Source organism: Helianthus annuus, chromosome 2 (genome assembly GCF_002127325.2).
Source record: "Helianthus annuus cultivar XRQ/B chromosome 2, HanXRQr2.0-SUNRISE, whole genome shotgun sequence".
Lineage (NCBI taxonomy): Eukaryota > Viridiplantae > Streptophyta > Magnoliopsida > Asterales > Asteraceae > Helianthus > Helianthus annuus.
In genome coordinates this window covers 149,798,272-149,806,815 of record NC_035434.2, presented here as the reverse complement: position 1 = coordinate 149,806,815, position 8,544 = coordinate 149,798,272, and the positions used below count along the sequence as shown (strand labels likewise).

General features: G+C 33.3%; 1 long non-coding RNA gene across 5 annotated transcripts; it reads left to right on the top strand.

Annotated features, from left to right (window-relative positions):
• The first annotated feature begins 2,842 nt into the window (after positions 1–2,842).
• LOC110924126 lies at positions 2,843–6,900 on the top strand. 5 transcript variants are annotated; one of them, XR_002584271.2, is made up of 8 exons: positions 2,844–3,055; positions 3,655–3,690; positions 4,879–4,951; positions 5,070–5,272; positions 5,529–5,595; positions 5,834–5,897; positions 6,439–6,690; positions 6,772–6,900. It is a non-coding gene; the product is annotated as an uncharacterized LOC110924126 (long non-coding RNA). The 5 variants fall into 5 exon arrangements; XR_002584274.2 differs by lacking the exon at positions 3,655–3,690 and having other exon boundaries at positions 2,843–3,055; positions 5,086–5,272; XR_002584273.2 differs by lacking the exon at positions 4,879–4,951.
• Positions 6,901–8,544: the final 1,644 nt, after the last annotated feature.

Below are 8,544 nucleotides of genomic sequence, written 5' to 3'. Positions count from 1 at the left end.
ATAAATTTAACGTTTATAGGACGCTTAATCATTGTGGTGTTATTATAATACATTGTAATAGGACACCTGATATTTGAGTCATAAAACATCAGTTTTATATGACGCTTATTCGCTAGAGTTCTATTATAACATAACTTAATAGGACACTTGACACTAGGGTCTTATAACTTTAACCTTTATAGGACGCTTAATCATTATGGTGTTATTATAATACACCGTAATATGACACTTCATATTCGAATCGTAAAACATAAGTTTTACAGGACGTTTATTCGCTAGAGTTTTATAATAACACCAGGTTATTGACCCGTGAATGGTGGTGGTGGCCGGTGAGTGGTGGTGGTGGTGAGTGGTAGTGGCCGGTGGGGGTGGGGGTGGCCGGTGAGTGGTGGTGGTGGTGGTGGTGAACGGTGGGGGTGGCCGGTGAGTGGTGGTGGTGAGTGGTGGTGGTGAGTAGTGGTGGTGGCCGGTGGTGGTAGCTGGTGAGTGGTGGTGGTGGTGGTGGCCGGTGGTGGTGACTGGCAATGGTGGTGGCCAGTAATTTAGGTTTTAAGTGGTACTTTGAGTATGCCACTAAATTTTTAACAAGTTCTTTTTATACTTTCACCTTTTAATGGCACTTTAGCTATACCACTAAAAATCTAAAATATATATGTATATATATAACTTCATTTGTTTGCAGAAATAAATAGTCTAGGAAGAAATGTTAGTATCTTAGTACATCACCTTTCCCATTGCCTTAGGTGTCGTAAGCATTTAGTCCTTACAGATACAAAACTTTTATATGCCATGAGATACATAGCCTAATTTCTTACTAAAGTATATCATAGTCAAAAAAATTTGAAGCTACTGTTATTAAGTTGCAGACTATATTTCATAACCAAATAGAATTATCATCTTTGGTATACAAAATTGATTTGAGGAGTCAAAATTCAAATCATTGTTTAATTACGAAGGAACTAGAGGCAGAGAAAAACAAATTCGAGTAAAAGAAACCGAAATCATGATTCTATATCCTGTTGTAGTTTTGAGATTTGGGTCAAACCGATTTGAGTTGATTTTGATTTGAGTTTCTATTTGCCATTTTGATTTTGGGGTAATTTAGATTATGGAGGGAGAATTTGGATGAATATTGATTTGACGAAGTAATTTTGGGATGGAGGGAATTAGCAAGGAGGGAATATTGGGAAATAAGGGGGAAATAAACGAGGTCCTCAAATTTACAAAAAAAACTTGTGGAGGGAAATTGAATAAGTAATAGACAAATTATTAATATAAAAAAGGATTCGGCTATTAGTAATTAAATATGTTATGTATACAAAAATAAAATTAGATGACTCAATGCGTTGCTCCAGTCTTGTTAGAAATTGACCTAACCTATAATTTAATAAATTATTATTCTAATAGATAGATAGGTTATTGTAGTATCTTCTTTAAGTTATGTAATACTAAAAAAACTAAATCAAAGAATAAAGTATATCAATCAATAAGAATAATATATTAATAAAGATAATATATAACTAATAATAATTGAAATTTGATCGAGACTAATAGTTGGATAAATGGAATAAATAAAATACATGAAACCAAAATTTAGAGTTAATTGTTAAAATTGTCCCTGAGGTTTGGGTATTTTTATCATTTTTGTCCAAAATGACTTTTTTCTACCAAATAGCCCCCCATGTTTTTAACTTTTTATCATTTTCATCCAAATGCCTAACTGAGTTAGAAACAACCGTTTGATGAGGTTTTTTTTTATTTTTTTTTTTGAATTTCACAAGTAAAAGGTCTGAAATGTAATTTCTTTTTAAACCTAAAACCATCACCCTCTGCTTTCTCTCTGTATAACCTTCACAACACACACCATCAACTACCACTCACCACCGTTACTCACCTCCACCGTGTAACCACCATCACCCATCTCCGTCACGTCTCCCAGTACCCACCATAGTGTAACCACGTCCTCCGCCATATCTCTGCCACTGTCACCCACGCCACACCATCAACAATCAATAGATATAAGTCTACTCCTCCAGATCTGAGAACGATTTTCAGGTGAGAAGGGTAATGGTCGTTTTCACAATTGTAAGTCATCGTCACATCCCCCCTTCATCAGATCTGACAACTATCTCTATCACTCAATCGTTAAACGGGTTTATGATTATGGCGGCTGGTAGTGGCGTTGATGATGGGGGTGATGGTTGATATTGGTGATGGAGGTGGTTATGGTGGTTAGTGGTGGCAGTTGTAGTGGTGGTCTTGTTGTGGTTGTGTTTGTTAGGTGCTGATCTAATATCTGAATATAAATCATCATCCATCAATTCGATGTTGCAGAGGTAGGATGAATAGAAATGGAGAGCAATTCAATGTTTAGAAAGGTCCGCTAAAGGTCATTGAGGTGCGTTTATGATTGACGAAATCGGTAAAAAGGGGTCTTGAATTCAGATTAAATTGGATGATGATTTGATGAATGTGTTCGGTTACAGTCAAAACATAAAGCACCAATTTATTCACGTTTAATAGAGTTGATTTGTCACACGAAAGAGACGGAAAACGGTTACCGTGATTGGTTTTGGACCTGTCTAAGAGTTGGCCGGAAATATGGTGTAGATGGGTGATGGTTTTAGGTTTAAAAAGAAATTACACTTCAGGCCCTTTACTTGTGAAATTTCAAGAAAAAAAAGAACGCTCATCAAACAGTTGTTTCTAACCCAGTTAGGCATTTGGATGAAAATGACAAAAAGTTACAAAGGTGAAGGGCAATATGGTACAAAAACTCATTTTGAGTGAAAATTGCAAAAGTCCCAAACCTCACGGACGATTTTAAAAGGGGATTGCCAGATTAGGCGGCAATGAAGATTAAATTTTTTTGTCCTCTCTCTTAATTACTCTCAAACCTCAATACTCAGACCCTAATTTCGTTGACCCCATCGCTTCAATCGCTAGGAGGGCTCAATCTTGGTGATCGAAAGGAAGACCGAAGACCTAATATCCTAAGACGGTGAGAAGGGCTACACGTTGTTCAATCACAACTGCAACCCACCTTCAACCCTAGGTCAGTAAAAAATAAATGAAGTTCAATTGATAACAATGTATGATTCTGTGTTTATGTGCAACAATTGGGATGTGTTTTCGTTTTTTTTTTACTAGCTTGAATTGGAGTTTGTTTTAATTTTGTTTGGTAAGATCATCAATGTGTTCATGTGCAATCATAGAACTAGTTAGTAGTTACCCACAATTTCAATAACACGCAACAAAGAAGAAACAATCAACAGAAATTAAGATAAAAGGCATTCTAGCTAGTAGAAAAGGGAAGATGGGTTTTATTCTAGTTAGCAAAATAACACTGGGGAGACATTCTGTTACTCTGTTAGTAAATCCTTTTGTGAAGATTTAAGTATATTTTTTTATAAAAATCTGACCCACACAGAAGAATCTTTCATACACCTGAAAATACTTTATATTTTTACAGTACATGGTATTATAATTTTCAATGTAAGGTCAAGCCTGAAAATTAGTTAATATACCTGATTAAAGTAAACAAAAAAGGAGAGTTGGGCCTGTTAATGGTCATCAAAGAGTGACGGTGTTCCTCCCTCTCAATCAAGAAACACCTAATTTACACACTCCTTTTGAATATGCTTTTCTTGTTAGAGTTTTCGTGACGCGGCTGCAATATCAGGAAAGAAGGTGAGTTCTTTCATCTTTGAAACAAATGATATATGTGAATGTATTATCATTATGCTTATTTTTTATACATGTACTGTGTACATACTCATATGCAACATAGATCAATTTGGAAACACAATTATTGTTTTAATGGTGTTCCATTTGTATATCTACGCGATGCAAAGATTGTAACAGAGATTCGTACACAAAGAACTGTTTAATACTAGAATAGAGACTTATTGAGTTCTTTTTCATGATGTTATTGTTATGCTTGGTTATTTTAATGTCATTTGTTTCTTAGTAGGGATAGCATAGATGAAAGTTATTGAAAAAACTGGTGGCCTTATTCATTTAGGAGAAAATTTGGGCATTTGGTTTTCAAGGACTCATTTAGGCGGGTCGCTAATTAATAAATACTCACTTTGTCTGGATTATATGGTTTTTGCCTTGTTTCAACTGAGGCTAATTAATAAATACTCACTTTGTCTTCAAGCCTTTTTTTAGCTTGGCCCATATTTTAATTAGCATGGGCGGTGATGAGGGTGTGCGGAGAGGATCACCGCACAAGGCCCGTGATTTCGAGGGGCACATGTTTTTTATAAAAAAAATCCGATATATATGTTAATTTTTTTTTTAAATAGTATACCTATACCAACTCCAAGATAGGCTCATTTACAAAACAAGTTTTATGGTTTGGAAGTTAGCCCATTGGCATTAGCTTTAGTGAGCCCAATACCCATTTGATTTAAAAATTAAATAATAATAATAATAATAATAATAATAATAATAATAATAATAATAATAATAATAATAATAAAAATTACAGAAGGGCACATTTTTTCGAGCTCGAACAAGGTACATGAATTCTCGGAGACGCCCCTGTTAATTAACATGTTGAGTTTTATCAAATTTGAAAAGTGCTTTTTAACCTGGGCAAATTACAAAATACATAATAAGAAATTTAGACTAAAATTAAAGCTAGTAGTACCTTAACTATATGTGATTGACAAAAAAAAAGTGACATTAGACTAAAATTACAAAAAAAAGGTAAGCGTCCAATTTCGGGATGAGGCCTGAGGGGTATTTATTTGCTTTTTATTGGGTTATTGACAACTAGTTAGTTTTCATTTTTTTTGCAAGTATTCACTAGTTTATTACTTTCAATGGTATGCTTGAGATAGATTAAGGAAAAAGATTTCAACATTTCAGGAAGGCCTCCCAATAAGAAAGCATGAAGTCAATGAAGAAAACATACTTAAGGGGCTGGTCTAGCTGCTTAAGGGTAGTTTATTTCGAAAAATCCTTTGTCATGGGTTAACTATATGATCTGCTCCGTCTTGTCTATCTGCACAATCTTCACATACGTTAGTTTCATTTTATGCTTATTTAATATGAAATAGGTTACCTCTTCTCTAGAGCGTAAGGAACAAATAGAGAGGCCTAGGAGAAACAATGCATTCAAAGAGAAAACGAGGAAAGGAAGAAAAAGGAAGCCAAAGATGCAGAGTTAAATGAAGAAAAAGTGAATGTTGGGGAATAAGTAGCCGTAGGAAGTAAATCTGATGATGAAGCAGGGGCTCATGATCACTCACCTTCGGATGAGGTTAGAGTGGCACTTTACATGAAGTCTTATTTAATTTTCTCGCATCAAGTTTGGTTCTCTGTGATTAATGCGCAATTATCATCATGAAAAGACTCAGCAACAGGCTATTATTTTATGCTCTTACCATTTTCAAATTATAATGATGTGATAGATATAGTCGTCCCATATTATGTTGTTGCTTTTTATGGCTATTTTCTATGGCAGGAACCTTTAGATAATCTTTATTAATATATGAGGTTATTGATATTGTTTGCAGGTTTTTGAAGAAGGAAACTGTTACTACAATAAGACTAAATTTAATCAATTTGAGCAAGCGACAACAAGTTAAGTAAAACATGGAATATGTTTATAACTTTTGGTAACATCACTAATCACTAATGATGTGCTTCTTCCATTTATATTTCGTTGCAATTCTTTTGTTAGTTTTCTAAGAAAAAAATTCACAATTCCACATTAACACATAAAAGTTCTGGTAGTTAATACAACTGGTCTAAAGTTCTTTATAAGTTTAAACAAGTAAATTTTCAACAACTTAACACTCTTATGTTATTTTATTTTCAGATCTAGTTCAAATGTATTATGAGTTTTATAATAGTTGCAGAGTTCTGAGATGAGGTTCTACCAAGTAAGTTGTTGCTCTTTTGTTGTTTTCACTTAATATTTATATCAGTTCTTGTTGATGTGTTTAATCCATTTACCTAAAACAACTATATGTAGGTTACTTATATAGAAAATAAGAGAAATAGAGGAGTTTACACAACAACCAATATAATACTTTAAAGAATAATTAGTTTATAATCTCTCCTTATATTTTAATGATGTAGATAGAGCAAATCATATTGTTTTGTTTTGGTTTTTAGAGTTTATGGGTCATGAAGGACAGAAACAAAGTATTTTTTCGGAAAGGGTCCCTAGTTCTATTATCGCTTTGGACCGCTAAAGTACTTTAGCCGGGCCTTGATATACCAATAGCCCATGATACACCAATTAAGGGTGTTCAAAAAGCTCCAAAAGACGTATGAATGATTATAAAAAGAATAAAATGTCAAGGATTCAAGAGAACCAAAAAAAAATTACAAACTTTGGGATTGAAAAATATTGCTAAAATGATTTTTTGCACTATTATGACTAAGTTTAATAAATATTTGTTGAAAACTAAAATCTAGGTCGGAGATGAAGTTTTCCTCAAAAGCATTATAAACTCTACCGAGACTGTAACAAGAGGAAGGGTCCAGAGCTTGGACCCAAATGATCTAGTTGGTTGTACAGAGATTGGACCAGAATGGTGTGAGATAAACGTTCAAGTACAAATAAAAAAAAGATGAAAACTTGGTAAGACCATATGGTTTATTAACTTATTTTCTACAACTCAAGATTGTATTGGTGCATCCATCGCATGGCCCTATTCAGTTATCTCGGTATGTATTTGTTAAACTTGTGATAGAAATAATTTTAATATCATGGAACTTAATGCTTAAACATGGATGGTTTGTTTGTAGGTAGTCCATGAGGATTGAGGACGCATGATGACTCAAGATTTTATGCTTCTTATTTCTTTAATTGCTTTTAATTTATTTGTTAAATGTTAAGACTTTATGTTAGATAATGTTATAACTTACTGATGGTTAGTGTTTTTGTTATGAACATGCTTATTTGAAATACAATGAAGTTTTATTTCTTTAGTTGATGTTATGCAATATCTATTAGGATGTTATATGTTGATGGTCTGTTTATAAAATTGGTTTTATAATCTTATTTGGGATATTAGAACCACTTTCTTGATATTAAAGTAGCTATAACGTTACATCATAAGGATCCTATAAATTAATTTTTAAGGACGGTTGTATGTGTATCAAAAGATTAAAAGTAGGTAATCACAAATTAGAACATTGTAAAAGTGTCCTAATATGTTCTTTTTAGGACGCTATTTAAGTAGTCTATAGACATATTATGCGACCATAAAATTGGTTCCATAATCTTATTTGGTATATTAGGACCCTTTTCTTAGTACTAAATTAGCTATAATGTTACATGATAAGGGTCCTATCAATTAATTTCTAAGGACGCTTGTAAGTGTATTAAAAGATTAAAAGTATGTAAGCACATGTTAGAACATTGTAAAAGTGTCCTAATATGTTTTTATTAGGACACTATTTTGGTTGTTCAAAAACATATTACGCGACCATAAAATTGGTTTCATAATCTTGTCTGAGATGTTAGGACGCTTTTTTAGTTCCGGGACTTATTACGACCCCTTTACATGAAACGCTTTTACCGTTGGTCCTATTAAATGAAAGGTCCTGTAAAATAGCATTTTAGGACGCTTTTACGCGTACTAAAAACCCAGTTTTCTTGTAGTGTAATAGCTCTAGCGATAATTCTGATAAGTCAAAATCAGAGGAGCTATCTTTTGGCGATGAATCTGATTTCACAAAATCAGAGGAGCCACAGGTTGAGGAAAATGGAGAAAAATCAGTTCCTACTGTGGATGATGAAAATTTTCCACCACTTAGGACTGAAAATTTTAAAAAGAAAATTGGTAAAATTGAGATATCAAACCAATTTTATGATGATAAAAAGGTTTTTGATGTTGATAAGGCCTTTAACCCCAAAGTGAAACATATCTTTGGAAAAATGATTGACCGAAAAGTCAAAGGGGTTAAAGAGTTCTACGAGAAGAAGATGGGAGGTAAGAAACCGAGTGTTGATGACTCAGTAACACCCAAGGCTGGTCAGGCTTGGGTGGATATTTTCTTTGAATAGAAAAACCTGACTTGCCGGAGATCCCAAGTTTGTAATCGCAGATCAGGAATCGGCATCTTTCTTTATATTTGATTGGATATTTTACAAGTGGTAAAGAGATTGGATTTTACTTGCAAGTAGTAAATCAGGGACATTAACTTGTATTTGATTTACTACAAATAATTAAAAATGAACAATGTGATGAACCCAAGCCTACAAGTGGTTGATATACAAACTTATTTTCCGGAAAAACCATTTTGATTAAAACAAACTTAAGTGTTTTGAAATCTAAATAGGAAAATAGTTTGATGATAGGGGGAGTTCTGATTCTTTATGCCAAGTGAATGGTGAATTAAGGTGATTTGATATCGGTTGTCAAGTTTTTGTACAATTTGTTTTCAAATTCTTGTAATGTGTTTGCATTTTAGGGGGAGTAGAAAATTTTTTCAGAAAATCCAAAAACATTAGAAAATTTGAAAATCCAAAAACATGATAAAATCAAAAATGAGTTTTGTTGTGAAAAAGAGGAA